This window comes from Fringilla coelebs (assembly GCF_963513975.1).
Source record: "Fringilla coelebs genome assembly, chromosome: 3".
In the NCBI taxonomy this organism is placed as follows: Eukaryota; Metazoa; Chordata; class Aves; order Passeriformes; family Fringillidae; genus Fringilla; species Fringilla coelebs.
Window position 1 is genome coordinate 77721917 of NC_140030.1, and position 17857 is coordinate 77739773.

Sequence of the window (17857 nt, forward strand, 5' to 3'; positions counted from 1 at the left end):
TTTTGCTGGATTCAGACTGCTGACTACTTCCATGGCCTGTTGTCATTCATACCCTTAGCTTCAGCTTGGTTTTCATAGAATCAAAGAACAGAAGAGAAAAAGATACCATGGGGAAGCTTGTGCCATGAAGCTGGACCCTGGGCTCTATCCAAAGCAGCATGGCCAGCAGGCCAAAGGAAGTGATTCTCCTCCTCTACTCCACTCTGAGGAGACCTCACATGGAGTACAGCATCCAGTTCTGGAACCCCCAGCAAAGAAATGATGTGAACTTGCTGGAGCCAGTCCAGAAGAGGGCAAAAAAAATGATCAGGGGGCTGCAGCACCTCTCCTATGGAGTCAGGCCAAGAAAGTTGTGGTTGTTCAGCCTGGAAAAGGGAAGGCTCCAGGGGGACCTCATTGTGGTCTTTCAGTATCAGAAATGGCATACAAAAAACTGGGGAGAGACTTTTACAAGGCACGTAGTGATAAAACAAGAGGGAATGGCCTTAAGCTGAAAGAGGGTAGGGTTAGATTAGATACCAGGAAGAAGTTCTTTCTCAGAGGGTGGTGAGGCACTGCCAGAGGATGACCAGAGAATCTGTGGATGCCTTACCCCTGGAGGTGTTCAAGGCCAGACTGGATGGGGCTTTGAGCAACCCTGTCTAGTGGAAGGTGCCCCTGTCCATGGCAGGGGTGTTGGAATTAATGATCTTTAAGGTCCTTTCCAACTCAAACCAAAATGATGGAAGGGCTGATTTCTAGCATACCCAGAGAACCAGGGCCCTTACACTGAAACACTCCTAGGGGGTGCTGTCATTTGTACTGGAAGCCACCCACACTTAGGACTGAGGCAGTCAAGAACACAAACATCACACGGGAGCAGCTAGAGGCAAAAGCAAGCTCTTACAGTAATGGCCTGGTCTTGTGTGTCTTATAATGCTTACAGAGAACCTCTGAAGTGATGTGGCAATATCACCTAGTTTGCTTCTACCAAAATGTATCCCTGGACTACATGCCTTTCTTAGATCCCTGGCAAATCCATTTAAATTTTGCCCCATGAACAGGCTGAGGGATAGCATGACATGATACAGAACTGGAACCAAGCATGCATAAAACACTATTATTAGTATTCACAGGTAAATGATTAGTAATAGCCAGAGATTTTCAACTATTTTATGCAAAAACATTTCTGTTCTAAGGTTTCCATACTCACTTAAGAGTTTTAGATTCAGGAACTATTTTCCTTTTCTCTGGAAGTTAGTAATTTTTTCAATACAGTATCCTTATTCAATAGCTACTTCTGAACCTGTGTCTGCATCTGAAATAAGGAAATGCCACTGGGAGCAAGATCAGGCCAAATTATATAGAAAATGAAGAGCTAAGACCTTTTGGGACTCTGGAAATACATAGGTTCCATCACTTCAGTGGAGAAGAAAGGTCAACAGGAAGAAATTAGAGGAAATACAGTGTCCTGTACTCTTCTCACAGAACACAGATTTGCTCCATTTAGTGGGATAAAGCAGTCTGTAGTGTACTATATTTTTTCACTTGTATTTTTCACATCACAAATATTTGACAGCCCGAGACAAGACCAGTAAAAGATCTTACCTGGCTCTTTTACTCATTTTTTCTAAGTCCTGAGCTGCTAATGCTGTTTGTATTTCCTGTTATCAAGCATCATGCAATCTCTTTCTGTAATTCAGTACCAAAAATGATGTTTCAAATTTTTTCATTCCTTAATGTGTGTAACAGACATTTATAAAAACTGTAAATATCCAGCTTTTATCCAATTAGCTTTTAGCTAATGCCTTTTTTATTTAAAAATCTATTTCATCAACCTGTGGCTCATTAAGAGAAAGAAAGCAACAGTACAGTATGTCACTTAGCTCAATTTTTGTTGAATTTGCTGACACAGAGAATTAGTCTATAAGGTGTACTACTAAATTTAACCCTTGAGCAATCAATAACCATACTTCACACAATGTCTCTAAAGTGTAGGACCTTTATGAATCATTAGTGGGCTCTACTAAAGTAGAGAGATTAAAAATTGACCCAAATCTGCTCTTCAAATACATAAGACTACACAGAAACTGAAAAAGCTGTATCTACTATCCATATGAAGACCCTGTACAAAGACGGTTGCTTAGCGATTATTTCCTACCACTCAAACCATGGTTTATCCCATAATTTTCTTGGGAAGTAGACTCTTCTTGGGAAATAGCTCTTTTTATCTCGTCAGATAAAGCTGTCTTTACAAAAGCAGCGTGTAGGAGAACACAGGGTGGAAACAGCTACAGCTGGTAAGACAAGAGTTGAGTCCTATCTTTATTTCCAGTATGGACAGCATGGTGTGGGGTTGGTGAGAGGATATGCAGCAGGTAATGTGTTCTTCAGTGAGCACTGTATGAGGATGAGTCTTTTTCCTGGCTCTTCTTCAAGGTTTTTTAAAATGACCTTTCCAATTCCGTGTGATTGAACAGATAATCAAACACTAACTTCAATGTAAATTTGACAATGGAACTAGATTTGTTACCTGGCAGAATGAAGATGAATGCTCTAAGTGTGGCTTAAAGCTGCTGTCTTTTATGGGTGAGGTGAGGATACAGCCATTTGCAGGGTGAGGACACTGCTACAGAATTAATTACAAGCTAGATCAAGAAGACCCCACTTATTGCAGGGACTGCCATTTTATGTAAATTTGTACAAAGCTCAAAATGGCAGGCTCACATAGCTCACATTTCTACACACTAATGTGGCATAAAGCAGCCTTGCTCTCATCATACTGAAGTAGTTATTTCCTCTTCTAGGTGAGGAAATGTACATATGCAAGCAACAAGAATAATAGTGGGATTTGTTTCTGACTGTAAATGTCTCTGTAACTACATATGCAAACTAGGTATTGCCCTTGAAGAACTGGAGAGCGGCCAATGTGCCGTGCTTCCTTGATGTAAACAGTTATGCATAAACAGCATTTCTTTTTACAGGGTCTGTGCTACTCCAGCTTCCAAGTGTTCAGACCAAGATTTTTCTTCTGCAATTCCTTATCTGAGCTTTTCTGCAGTTTCCTGAGTACCCTCTAAACAACCCTTACCTTTGCAGCTCCAAAGAGACCTTCCCTCTAGGATCTGAGAGGAATTCCACCCAGGTGCACTCATGACCGTGCCAGTAACAGATGTTTTATCTCTGCATTTCCAAGGTGCTGTTGAAGCCCTCACTGTTTTGTCACACTCTGAACCACATTTAATAAGAGCTGCAAGGTTTCCTCCTGTCATAGGGTAGGTGTTTGTATGTGTGTGACTGTGTGTGCACGTATGTCTGTGTGTGTCTAGAACATCTGCTCTGTCACCTGTACATGCAGGTATATCTAAAGCCAGTCACCTAAGTCACAAAGTTTCAGCCCAAAGTGGTCCATGCAGAAATCTTCACTTTAATCAAGTTTTAAGAAAACAAGGAAAACAAATCTGTGACATTTGTAGTAGACCCATATGTAAAGAGAAACAAAGGATCCTCTCCTCCTCATAGGAAGACTCAAGTTAAATACTTAAAACAGCTACAGAAATAATATTTATGCGTGAGTAAGAAGTATTTATTTTGTGGATGTCAGCAGATATGAAAATATTTGGTGTAATTCTGAAAAGAGTAATTTGGAAAACATTTTGTATGGTAAGATCCTTGGTATTTACTAAAGGAATTGTATTCTTTAAAAATTGTAAAGAATTTACATAACTGATTAGTAATCGTAGACTTGTTGCAGAAAATAAAGCATGCTGAAAAAATAAACATGTTCAAAGCGACAGATTTTGGAATCTCAGTCAGTACTCTTTCTGTATGGACTAGACTTTGCAAAGGGTCAAATTGGACAGTCTGGAGCTTAAATTCCTGTAACTCATCTCACACAGGTCTTTTGCTAATGCCTGTTCAATTAAAGAATGAGTCTATTCTAAAATTAACTGTGGCCACAGGGTCTAGTTTTAACAGGATGTTTCCATTTGTGAGTACTGTGTGGCTTCTTTGAAGGGAAATAGGAGTTTCTGTATGAAACCAGTGGATCCACTGTACAGCTGAGGTAGAGGAGAAGATGGCAGGTGTCACAGTTGGGGTTAGTCCACACTAGAAAAGCTTGCCCAGAAAAATTAATTACACAGGGAGTGGGTGTGATTTTCAATACCACTCCCCCACTGGCCTATTTAAACTGGTCCACCTGCAGCCGCATTACGACTTCTATCATTACTACAATGCATAGCATCAGTTTTGGTTTCCATACTTAAATAAACTGTCAGCTTATATTAACCTATGTATAAATATTTTCATGTGGTTTCCTAGTGGGAAAGGATTATGCAGTCATACTATACACATCAATCCTTACTGTAATTCCTGCCTGACCTTGTTAGCTGATTTTAATCAATCCCCAAAAAGCAGCAGAGATCTCAGACACAATTACTTTCCCACAGTTTTCATAAAGACAGATAAGCCAAGTACAGGAAAGACTTCCTGTTATTGCTGGCATGAGGGACAGACAGCCTGCAGTTCAGCCTTTATTACACTCAGAAGAGGACCATTATGAATGCTTTTAAATGAAAGAAACGAGCCTTTTATAACCCACATCTTATTAGATATTGGAGATTCTAACCACAGGTCATGCAGCAAGAGCAAACTGGACCTCTTGAGTCCAGCTGCTCATGGCAGTGTATCCCAGTATATCCCTATGTTAGTATCCACCCTATCAGTTTGGCAGCATCCAAAGCAGATGGCATAAGTAGCACTGCAGAACTTTCCAGGACAGACAAGCTTTTGTCTGCAATGAAATTTCTGAAGTCAAATTCACAAGTGAATTAAAAGTGCATGTGGTAAGCAGTGTTGGGGTGCAGCTGTGAGAACCAGCAAGCAGGTAATTTTGCTTCAGCCATGACAGACACCTGTCTTCCGCACCATTTGGAGTGCACACTTTGCCCAGCGGGACTGGGGAAGATGAGGGTGGGGTTTTTTTGTGGTTTTGGTTTGTTATTGTTGTTGTTATCACATTTTTGTTATGTTTATTTCTTACACAGAAACTCACTGACAATCATCTGTTTCACACAGTGGTGGATAGCTAGGAGGGCATCATTGCCTGGTGTAAGTTCCTGATTCAACTCTTGAATCTTGCTCAATGCAAATAAAGTATTTGCATACCCACCAACAAAAAGGAAAAAAACTGCACTGAGGGTGCAAACCAAGCACTCAGTACAAAGAATGCCAAAACTGAGACATATTCCATTCAGTGCTCTGGAGGGCAGAGCTTACAGAAAGAGAATCTGATTTCTTTTTGTCCTCCTTGCTCCACCACTTAGAAAATACTCAGTGAGAACATGACAAGGCCTGCTCTTAGTACAGCAGTTTTTATTATGTGCTTTTCAGTCTCAGTCATTACCATGGTATCTAATAGCTTCATAAGACTTAGCTTTTAATCCCCAATTTAAATGAGGGGTTTATTATTCATATATTTCTGGTTAGTCTTTTGAAAAATAGATGTACTGTATCAAAACTAGAATTTGGAAGGTTTTCTCAGGTGTAAAGTGTCCATAAAGCCTATTACATTCAGCTGCAGCTTAACACTAATGAAAGCAAGAAGACAGATTTTTATTATGGCTTCACAGAAAATCAGAACATACAAATAACCAGCTGCAGAGAGTTTGGTTTCAAGAAAAACTAGGTAAAACATGTTGAGAAACTATCACACTCAGCATCAGAGTGCCTGATTTTTGGAGTCTTGGCTCTCAGGATATTACCTAGATGCTGAGTTAGATACCTTGGAGTAACATCCCAAGAATCTGTACGTGTAGTAGACAAAGCTGCTTCAGGCAGGTGGTTGGGGATGCTTTGGACATGGCTGTGCTACAAACCCAGCCATTCTCCATAATTAAGTGCCTCATTCATGGATTTTAATTTTTTTCCCTCTGCCTGAAATTAGCCCTTTTTCAAAATGCAGCCACTGGGTCAGACTTTTAAAACATGGCTGGAGAAACTCCCTTTACCAATCTCTCACCACATAGCAATTCAGCATCTAGTGACCTAGATTCAACTCCTCCATAACCAAATGGGAAGAAGGTGACTATATCTTGACCTCCTGAACAGTACACTCAACACACCCCATCAGCAGGAACTTGTCAGGGCACTGATAGCACAGCTACATCTTGATAGCCCTGACCAGCCTCACCTGGGACCCACATACATATGGCCCATGGGCCAGAGCTCCACTTAAGCCCAGGTCTGGGCCTTTAGTCCCTGTTGGAGCTTTCTAGTAGATACATATACGTTTGGTTTGGCCTCCTGCCTTGTTTCCCAACCCTATTGTAGCTCTGTTTCTAGCTGTGGCCTTATTTTCTGCTGCTCTCTGTACAATCTTTAGACCTGTTTTGTTGCTTCATCTTGTCTAGACTGTCAGTGCAGCTGCACTCTGCTCTGCTCAGGCATCGTGGCTAAGGGCTCTGGCCAGCGAGTACACTGCCTGTGGCATGGCTACCCTCAGCTCCAGGCTTTTCCTCCCCCGAGCAGCAGCCTTGCCATTGCTGCTCCCTAAGAGCAATAGTGCTAACGATAATCGCAACAATATCGCTAAATGTAATGAAAAGGAAAGAGAGGAATAAAACCCCGGAAAAACAAGTGGTGCACAGTAGAGTGCTCAGCAGACAGTGACTGATGCCTAGCCAGTAGTTGCCGACTGGAGTTAAACCACGACAAGTGTTTCATTTGTGTTCATCTTACGTTGAAGGTAAACAGGGATTCTACGTGGCTGGTATGGACCGGGACTGTAACAGGGCTTTGCTTTGTCCAGCTCATGGCCTGCCAGCCCCCAGCCTCGGGAGCCCTCCAGCCCCGCTATAACCAGATATCCAGCAGCTGACAGTGCTGTCCCAGAGATGTGTCATCCCTGTCACCATCACCTTCCAATGCTTTGGGTGCTTATAATAGACTCGGTTCCTGCCGTTCTCTATTCATGGAAGCTGCCTTTCACCCCACAATCAGAGTCTGGCAGCAAATGTTTGCGTTGTCACCTAGAGTGAATACTGTGTGTCAGGGTACTCGGCGCTTGGATGGCTGCCACGGCATTTCTCTTCTTCCACAGCATCCAGGCCGTGGAGCTCCTTTTTGTTGCCTGGTTTCTACTTTAAGGGTCAGACAGTCACAGGTGCGCATCACCCCGCGTTTGCCCCGACAAGGAATGACGAGCACTCAGCTCCGATCAGCGCCGGGGACGCTCAGGGGACGGGCGCTACGCCGCGCCCCTTCCCTTGGGCCGCCGCTTCCCCGGCTCCCCGTCCCTCCTCGGAGCCCGCGGCCCTTCCTCAGCCGCGGCGCGGCACCGGGAGCTCTCCTTCTCCGCTCCGGCGGCGCCCCGAAGGTCGGGCGAGGCCGGTGCGGGGAGGGGTCGCCCCTTCCCACCGCCCCCGGAGGAAGTGACATGATGACGGCGGGAAGGGAAGGCGAGGGGGGCCCCGTTCCCGGAGTGGAGCCGCCCGGCGGGTGGAGCCTGGCGGCCCCGCCCGAGCCGCCCGCCGCGTGCAAAGTGGTGGCAGCCGGTGCGGCTCGGCCGCCGCCCGCTCCCGGCGCCCCAGCGCGGCACGCGTGCCCAGGCCCGCCGGCGCCAGGTACGTGCTCTCCCCCTGGCGCCCTCCGCGCTCCGCAGGTGCGGGGCCGCCCCCTCTTCTCCGCCCGGCTTCGCTGCCCCGGGCGGACAAACCAGCCCCGAGACAGCCCCTCCCTGGCGCTGCCGCCCCCCGGTAGCCGCCGGCGTGGCGGGCGGGAGAGGCGGGCGGTGGGCTGCGCGTACAAGTTCCCTGATTTATGCCCCGCCGGGCTGGGTCTCCCCCGCCGCCCGGACCCGCGCCGTTTCTCCCGCGGCCGCCGAGAATTTTCCTGCCGCCTGCGGGCCCCCTTTGTGTGGCGAGCTCTGCCCGCGCCGGGGTTTCCGTGGAAACGGCGGAGCTACGGCGGCCCAGCCCCGCCGAGCCCCACTCTGCCGCGCCGGGCGGGCGTGCCGCCCCTTCCACTTTCCCTTCGGTGCTGGCCGCTCGGCGCGGCTGGCGGTGGCCGGGGATGGGGCGGGCGGTGCGGTTGCCCCGGGAACGGGCGGGTGCCATCGCTCGCTCGCCGCCGCCTCCCCGAAGGCGCCGCCCCACAGCGAGCGGGCGCGGCGGGGTCCGGAGCGGGCCGGGCTCGGGCTCGGGTCGGTCGTGGCGGCTGCTCCGTCCGCCGTAGCCGGGAGTCCGTGAGCTGAGGCGGGGAGAGGGGCAGTGTGCCTCCCTGGTGACGTGCTCACGTGTTGTAGGAGCTCTGCCTTTCACCTGTCGGCGTCTGTTCATAAAGATGTTTAAGCCGAATTAAATAATGGCCGCGAACTGAGTTAAGGTGTGTCGGCTGATACCGTGTGGTGAACATTATTTAAACAAGTAGTGCTTCATAGCATTTATTTCAACAAGTGAGCAATCACTCGAATGGCTGAAAAGACAACCCACGAAAGAGTCTTTTTCAGCAATGTCACACGAAGACTTCTGGTCCTTATCTTTGTTACACATTTCTAGAAGTCGTGGTTTAAGTCCCTGCGCAGTCATCTAAGAATGATGTACCTTATGCAGGTGCTTGTGTGGGAGAGGGCAAGCTTGCTGCTACGTGAAAACTGAAAATGCTGTACAATAAGGTAGAAAGATGCCAGAAACTCTCAAAAAAAAAAAAAAAACCAAAAAAAACCCAAGCATATATTTAAAAACAATGATGTCTCCAGCCCAGGAAGTTGTGGTACCAGGCGACTGTAGCCTCAGCTTGTACTGATAATGACTTCACACTAGAGTGAGTAGCAAAAGAATTAAAAACGGCTGGAGTAGAGAAACTGTTGTGAAACAACTTAAGCTGAAATTTGCAGGTTTTTCTTTCCTCTAACTTCTCATGTGAAGGATAAGATTGGTGTAGAGCTACAGAGGTCTGTTAATATATGCCAGGACTGCTTCTGTTTAAAGACTGACTGCATGGATCAGTAGAAAAGTTGATGTGCTCTAAATGTTTGCTGTCATTTTCTTTTTCTAGCTGCTTGTATCTGATACAATGCAGTGGTTTTCCAAACACTGTGGATTGAAACACATATTTATTCACTTTAGAAATTTGTGTAAATATTGTGTGTAGCTTTCCTCTTCCCTGTAAATGTTTTGCATTAACAATGCCTGAATCAGCTGTATCAAAAAATGAAACTTTAACTGTGTTTTATGGATGACAGGGCCAGGTTTCATGTGGAAAAATGTATTGGGAAGCCTGCAGAGAAGAGAGAACATATTGCAAGCTGCTTATGGATAAAGGTTGCTCTTGAGTAAAGTTTAGTTGTATTGTTGGCAAAGACTTTAACAGATTTTAGTAAGTGCCTCACAACAAGGTGGAAGTAACATATTTTAGGAGTGGAGAAATTGTACAGAGAGGTTAGCACTTGCTCGGAGTCACAGAACAGAGAATGCTGTGCCCAGAGTACAGTAATTAACTCTGTTTCTTGAAACTCACTAGCTGTCATTTTGGTGGGAGGTTGTTTTTACAGTAAGTCTTGCTCTGTCCAGCACAAATGCAGAGGTGCTGAAGCAGTGTTCATCTCTCTTGACTGAGGTGTGCTCTCCTGGAGTGATGGTTGTGCATCCCTCACATTTTAATGGACTTACTGTACTGTAACAGACAGGAGTTTTGTAGGAGAAAGGGTCTCTTGCAGATGATGGATGAGAATCCTACAGCTATACTCTGCCCTGCTAAAAGGGGTGGATTGTTTTTTCTGTTGTGTACCCTTGATTTTGTTGCTGGAAGGTGAAGACTGGGAACAATACCCCTTCAAATCTCTTTTTGCAGGAAGACACTGTCACAGCTGTGCTGAGAGTAGCAAGGTACTATTCTTGTGTTTCAAATGAGCACTTGTGGCCCTTAGACCCTGTATTATTAATTTGGTCTTAAATTTTCAGAATTCAAATTGCCACTGCATGATGTGGAGCACCACTTCCCTAACTAATATCACTACTACTGCTGTCAGTGTGTCCTGGTAAGGGAGCAGGAGGGCAGCAGTACATAGTAAGGCACTGTGCATGTACTTTACTCAGGAAAAGCTTTTGCAGCTGTGGGCCTTGCTATTAAGAAGAACATTATACCACTCAAGGCAACTGTCTCATCAGGTGTGTTTGATTCAGCTGTACTGAATGCAGTGAGCATTTTGTAAGGGAAGTAGAAATGTGACAGAACAGTACTCTGTGTGCTTTGTTACCTTTCAGCACTGGTACGTGGCAACTGAGAGTGTGTTTTTTCCCTGAAGTGCTTTATTTGAGGGGTGGCCTTGCCCAGTGATTCATTTTGAGGTGTTTGGGAAGGTTTGCTCACCAGTCTGTTGTTTGGTGGTCTTGGGCTAATTAACATCTGACTGTGGTGAGTACCCTGATCAGCTCTGACTAATGCTTGTGTGCTGCTCAGAAACTGCTGACTCACTTCGTTTTTATGCTTTCCCCCTGTCTTCCTCCAGTGACTCGAACTAGAAAGGAGATAGGGTCCAAGGTAAGGTCAGAGAAGGATGAAATGAAAATGAATGAGTAACTGTATTGTGGCAAGGATGAAAATGCTGCGAAGACCCCTCCTTGATAATGTGAGAAAAATATGATAGCTGCAATGGGTTTGCTGAAAAGGCACATAAGCTATGTGTTAGGAAGTGAGCAGAGCAGTGTAGCAACTGTAGTGAGCCCACCAGGAGATGCTGGGTTATGGTCCTGCTAATGGTCTGTTCTTTAACTTGAACTTAAAGCCTTTTTACTTCTTAGGCCACTCTTGACTTTCTACTCTTCTGTCTGTCGTGTTATATTCTGCCACAAAGAGCTTTACACTCAAATAATTTTCTGCTTCTTGCAAAAGGGCTGACCCAGCTTGAGGTTTCTACTGTAGCATAACTAACAGAAGCAGGGATAGGTAATTAACCAGTCCTAGGCTGGAAAGGAGTCAGAGATAGAGATCACTGAGAGAGGGCTTACTTGCCAGAAGGTTAGGAGTTGCAGGCAAAGACAAGCACACTGCTTTCAGTTGCATGTGGGACTGTTAAATCTGAAAAATCTCTGATGTGCACTAGATTTCCTTTTAATTGGACCAACAAACTTAAATTTCAGTCATGGTTTCCCAGCAGGATCCAGGTGGATGTAAAGATTTGTCCATGCTGGTTCAGTTGGCAGATAATGCAGGTTTTTTCACCTGTTGGAAAAAGGATAAGACTCAATACCTGCTGTTAAAAACAGGGAAAGAAACATATTTGTGGGGAGTCTATATGTGAAAATGGCACATGATTTCAGGTAACAGCTACTTTGTGAAAGTTAAATAGCTTCTCTCACTGTCTCCACTTTATCTGTGTCTTCACACATTGTAGGTTGCTTCTTCTAACCATGTTTTTGAGCATTTTGGAAAATAGTATTACTGCAGATACTGCTTTGCACTTTTGGAAGATCTTGAAGCATTCTGCCTGCAGCAGACTACAATTGCCTTTGAATCATTTATGGGGTCCCCCCTTCAAGTCACAGGTGATTTGTCAGGGGCTAATTCTGTGATTCTGTCTCACTGTATGTTTTTTACATGCCTGTGCCTCTGAATGTATGCATAAATACTGCATTTCACCCAAGGAGACAGAAAAAAGCTTCATTTAGTAGTTAAGCCCTGTAAAAGTATCTCAAAAATACTTAAAGTAAGCAGGAGAAATGCTCAAAGCCAGGCTTTTAAAAGGACCTGCAGTTGTTCAGTGATGTTGCAGAAAATCCACGTAGGTGTTGATGTATCTAATGCTTAGTTGAGTGCAAAATTTATAAAAATGTTCCTGGATTTCTAGCTGCATGTTTAGAAGCTGTTAACATCTGCACACTTGCCATCCAGTAAAGTAAATGCAGTCAGATCAAACACTCTCTGAATGATCTTGCTGGATGCTTAAGGTGATTTCGATTAGCTCTGGTTGTAGGTGCTGAGAATACAGGATCATTAATTGGTTACATCACATTTAGCTGTTTTGGAGTCATAATGTTTGCTAAACAAGGACAATTTAAACTTGTTGAGAGATTTCTTCTGGCTTCAACAGAGTTTGAATCCGGTCCAAAATGAAACCTTCCTTTATTACTGGTGCCTGTGATAAAGGCTTTTATTCTCTGAAGTTCTCAAATTAAATCAGGCTGTTAAGGGACTGATGGTCAGGCAGAATGAGGAGGCTGAAAGTATTCCTAGTTCATGCTGTGGCAAAATAGTTCTGAACACTCATGAGGCAGAGGTGAGCAAAAACTGATATAGAATGTGACTGCTGATATGTGGGTAAAGCTGTTACCATGTTTATTTGGGTTTTTACCTGGCATTTGGATGTCTGGTGTTTGGATGTTTCCTGTGTAGGTGCATCTGAGCCTTTCACTGAAGCTGGCATCTTATTTTTTGGAACCATGCCACCCACATCTCAGCTGTAAGATGTTTTAAGTATTGGATGTTAGCTCTTTGGGGCCAGAGTTGGTTTTATTTGAATAATAGATCTGGAAGCTTCATTCTTCAATTAAACTACTTTTTACAACAAGAATCATTAAACAGTATTTGATGAATAAGTGCTAATATCCTGTGTATCTCTGTCTTAGTGTGGCTGCATCTTTTGTTTGCATTGTCATTTCCAGTTTTGGGATGTGATTTTCATAAAGGAGAGATTCAGCTACTTTATACTCTTCAGCATCATATGATAGAATCCAGACAAATTAAATCAATACTTAAAGGTTAAAAAAAGGTCTTGTGAGTATTTTTCTGTTTGTTTCCTTAGTATTCAAAGAGCATACTAATGTTGCTTCATATTAATTAAAAATATGCAAATGGCTTAGCTGAAGGAGACTGTCTCCTGTCACAGAAGATACAAAAACCTAACAGCTCACTTGGAGCTGTAATCAGGTAATGGCACTTCTTGTTTCTAGCACAGTTAACAATGTCTTGTGATTTGTACTGGAAGCTTTTGGATTCCCTCATGGAGAAGGTCAGTGCTGTTGGCTCATACTGTGTGACTTGGAAGCACAAAGAATGTGGTCTGTGCCATGTACCTGTTGCATCTGTGGCAGTGTGGGCAGCAGACCTGCCAGGCAGGAGAACATGGTTGTCTCCAGCAGGGGCCATACAGCTGCTCAGAGAGAGGCACCACGTTTGAAGTTGTCCTACTGGGGTTTTGGGGACAACAGAAAATTTGTGACCAGCCCATAGCTCAGTGGTGGAAGTCGCACTTGAAACCAGCAGCACCGTCACCGTGGTGTATTTCTCAGCTCAGTAACTTAAAGCCCAATCTGTGCCACAATTTTTTAAGATTTTTGCTGCCACAAATTCTATGTTATACTGTAGTTGCACTGTCTATTTTTTTTAAATAAACAAAACAACAAAGCCACAGGAGTTAGGAATTAGACTCCTAGAAATAGGCTTAAAGACCTTACCCAAAACTACTAAAATATAAATCACAATATCAGAAAATATAAAGAGGTCTTTATATGGAAGTGAGGAAAGAAAGTTACCCTTTTCCCAGTGCTGATGATTTTTGTCTTCCAATTGATGTCTTTGTAGCATCTATTAATGTTTTTAATTCCTTCTGAGGGTAAGAATAATAGGAAAGATGTATATTTGTGTGCACACGCACATAGTACTGCCCACTTGCTGCTAAAGTTGTACTTTATGGCACAGAACCATCCAAGTTGCTGAATACTTGACTTGCATTTCTTGAGGAATGGAGAAAGGAAGGGAAAGCAGAGTGTGTTAGATCAGCACATACATCCTGGGTTGTAGAGGAGCATTTATGCCTATTGCATCATCTGCTTCTGCTGTAGGTCCTTGTGGGATGTGTCCATTCCATCTCTGCTCTCAATGTGTGGCCTTTAAAAAGGTGTTGCAAGGCAAATGTGAGGGTGGGCAAGAAGGCAGATAAAGGAGTATATAAAGAACCATTTTGTCTTGAAAGCTGGAGTCTAGGGAAGCGGCAGGTTGTGGTTCTGCTGTTGGCTGTTCCATGGATTTACTGTGTAACTTTCGCAAGCTCTTTAGGGGAGGTAAGAGGGGAGTAGCAACAGGGATCTTTCCAGCTTTTCCTATCAAATGAGATGGATAAGTACAGGCAAAAAATGAACAAAATCCATAACTGCTTTCTAATCTTATATATATGAAGGATTTGATCTTGCAGAGAAATGAATGTGCTCATGTTACTAAGTCTGCTGAGAGGATATAAAACTCCTCTGCCTGGATACAACTGCTTATGTGTTAGAGGTGTGTTTGTCTGTTGCAGAACTGGAGTTGGGAGGTGATACTTTTATAGTCTAACTTTGCAGCTCATTGTGGGTAAGAATGGAGGATTAAATATTTGAAGCTTTGAAGTAAATGTGATCCATGTTTCTGTGTTGCCTCACATGTAAACGTGGTTTGGATGCAGGGGAAGTATTTTGTCTGTTGAGACTGTATAAGCAGTTCCTGTACCTTGTGCTCTTTGTGTTGCTGTGAATGTAATTTATAGTTCTTAAAACAAGGTGAGGGTAATCAGTGGCATGAGCTATGAGCCTTCATAGGAGCGGCCTTTTTTCTAAAGCTTATCTCTTATCAAGAGAATATTTGGACTCCCAGCCCAATTTTAAAAAGCAGCCCTGTTTCTGTACTAGCTCCTGAATAATCCTTTGTCAGCCTTCTTCCCTACCGCCATTTATTTGGGCTCTTTTAAAATAAATGTTTCTATAATAACCACTGAAGAACTCAGTAGCTACTCTTGTGTTGGATCTGTTCCTAAAATCTGTTCCTAAAGTGTAGAGGTGATCAGTGTGCCCTTGTTGCTGGATAAGTATTACAATGCAGGTGGCAGCATCCTGCTGTACTGCTCCTGCTGCCTCTGCAGTTTTTAATGTGTTAATTTCCTGTGTGAGGAGTGATGGTGTGCATCTCACCCTTGAGAGATTTTTCTTGGGCTGTGCATTGAGGATCAGTATCCTAACTAGACTGACTCTGATCTCTGTTCTTCAAATGAACAGTTGCCCCAATTGGTCCGTGACGGTTCTGTACAAAATTTCAAAATGTATGTCTGCTTACTGACATACATAGGTGTGTTTATATTTGCTAAGGCTTTGTTTGTTGCAAACATTCAGAATTGGTAATTTAACAAGCCACCTGCACTTTTGCAGAATGCCATAAGTCACTGAAATGACTTTGTGCAAGCATGTTTGTAGGGGGGTTGTTTTTTATAGGGTGCCAGATGACAGTAACACGTGGGTCTGGTTGCCTTTGATTAAGCACTTAATGTTGTCCATGAAAACAAATATTAAATTGTCTGTGAGCATGTGATGTAGTTGAATGTCCTACACTTTGTGGTTATTCACCTCAATCATTTTTGAGGAACCATCCAGGTTGCTTTTGTTAATGTGACAGCATAGCCCACATCCTGCTTATATTCTTAGTATACTTTTTTGTCTTTTTTTATTGTTCAGTCCTGCTGTCTTGCTTAGTCTCTAAATTTTATTTTTGTGTGGTGCTGCCCTTGTTGTCAGTGCAAGTGACTTTTTAGGTTAATGGACCCAGTTAAAGTAATGAAGTAAAAAAGGAAACAGAGGGATTCAGTGGTCCCCAGGACTGAACTCTTGGACTGAACTCTGAGAAACTCGTCTACATCTTGAGTATCTTAATGCAGCTCTTTAGTTTATTTTTTCCCAAGCAAATTGCAGATAATTGTGCTTTATATATATTTATATGTATATATATGAATGTATTAAAGTACAGAAATCTGTGTGGGAAACAGTTGAACAGCAACACTCGGCATTTTGGAAAGAAGCAACTTGCCTTCCAGTGCTATTTTTGTGAACTTCATGTTCTGCACCCGAGATAACTGATATACTTCACCTTCACGTATTTCTTGAGGATCTCTTTAGGAGCTTGGAGCAGAAGTGCTTAACTTCAAGGGGTTTATTCTTTCCAAATAAATACCTCCTCTCAGCATCAAGTGCTGCAGTCTCTAAATGTTGCATCTCCAAGGAGTTTTGTATTGATATGTGTTTAAGTTCATCTCCCTCCTCCCTGAATATTTCATGCTTCTGGAAAAGGGAGCAAGACTGAACTGCTTCTCACCAGAACTTGGGCAGTTGCTCCCCATCTTTCCCACTCCTTCCCAGACTATGCATGCCTCTCTCAAACTGCTGTCATCCTCCTCACCTTGCTGTATAAACATTGAGTCTAGCAGGAGCTCTGCTATGCATTTTGCTAGTAAGGTATGTGTACACAGAGGACTTGTGTCCTGGTAGGCATGCAGAGTTTGTGTAGCTGTTTTCCCTACATTAGATCACAGCAGGAAGAAAATTTAAAAGGGAGAAGGGAAAAGCATTATGCTGCAATAACCATTTGAAAACTCCCAGATTAATATTTCTATTTCTTCAGTTGACACTGTTATGCAAATTACCTCTCTGCTGACTAGAAGATAAACAGTAAGTCAGTTTTATAGCAAGTATAAAAATTTGAAATTCTCAATCTTGCTGGTAGATGGTATGCATTCTTCAGCTTTTGAAACAGCCAGACTGACTGATGTCTCCATTTTAACGATGTGCAGCTCAGGAATGCAGGACTCCTTATAAAAATCTAAATGCATTCCTAAATTCTCTTAACTTCAAGGAAAAGTCTTAAGATATGCTCAAATTTTTCCCCACTTTGGGAATTTTTGGAGAAATTGTGGTAGGTTGACCTTGGCTGACTTGGTTTGCATCAAACTGTTCTCTCACTCCCCTTCCTCAGCAGGACAAGGAAAGAAAATAGGACTAAAAGGTTTGGGTGTTGAGGTAAGGACAGAGGGGTCATTCACCAGTTACCATCATGGTCAAAACAGACTTTACTTGGGGAAGTTTAATGCAACTTATCATCAGCTGATAACAAAGATGGGCAGTGAAAAAATGCTCTAGTAGGTGCCTTTGGGGGAGGTGGAAAGTGATTCAAACCCTAATTAAGCATGAGACAAATAAATAATTCTTCTCCAGATTTGGATTTTTTTTGGTGTGACATGTACAGATATAGTCTCCTTGCAGATGAATACACACATGGATGCAACTCACTTTTGCTAGCTTGGTGCTTACTATCAGACAGAGAAGAGCACAGGTGCTTCCTGTGACTTGCTTGCCTATGTATTTCATGTACAGCAGCACTGTTAAAATACACTGATGTATATGCAGTGCTGCTGTCTGTGCTCTTTTCACAGAATCAGTGAGGTTGGAAAAGACCTCAGAGATCGAGTCCAACCTGTGACAGAACACCACCATGTCAACCAGACCGTGGCACTGAGTGACAGGTCGAGACTTTCCTTTAAACACCTCCAAGGTGAGTGACTCCACCACCTCTCTGGGCAGCCCATTCTAATGTCTAATCACCCTTTCTGTGAAGAAATCCCTCGTGATGTCCAACCTGAACCTCCCCTCTCACAGCTGCAGACTGTGTCCTCCGTCCTGTCTCTGGTTGCCTGGGGGAGGAGGCTGGCCCCACCTGGCTGCACCCTCCTTTAGGGAGTTGTAGAGAGCAATGAGGTCACTCCTAAGTCTCCTTTTCTCCAGGCTAAAAACCCCCAGCTCCCTCAGCCACTCCTTACAGGACTTGGGCTCCTGACCCTTCACCAGCTCTATTGCCCCTCTCTGGATGTGCTCCGGCGCCTCAATGTCCTTCTTGCAGTGAGGGGCTCAGAAGTGGATGCAGTACTCAATTGTGGCCTCACCAGTGCCAAATACAGGCGTTTTGGTGGCAACTGATGCTGACTTAAAAGGCACTACTGAAACTGCTTAATCTGAATCTGAGCATGTTTTCATAATAGTCTTTTTAACTCGTCCGTCCAAGAATCTGGTTTAGATGATAAAATGCAAGA

General features: G+C 43.8%; 1 protein-coding gene across 2 annotated transcripts in view; it reads left to right on the forward strand.

Moving 5' to 3' along the window:
* The first annotated feature begins 7497 nt into the window (after positions 1-7497).
* The window catches only part of AGPAT4 (1-acylglycerol-3-phosphate O-acyltransferase 4), a 69304-nt gene continuing 58944 nt past the window's right edge, over positions 7498-17857 (forward strand). For both annotated transcript variants that reach the window (XM_084202326.1, XM_084202327.1), the window contains exons 1-2: positions 7498-7604; positions 17204-17322. The gene's annotated coding sequence lies outside the window, so the exon portion shown is untranslated. The remainder of the gene's footprint in view (positions 7605-17203; positions 17323-17857) is intronic.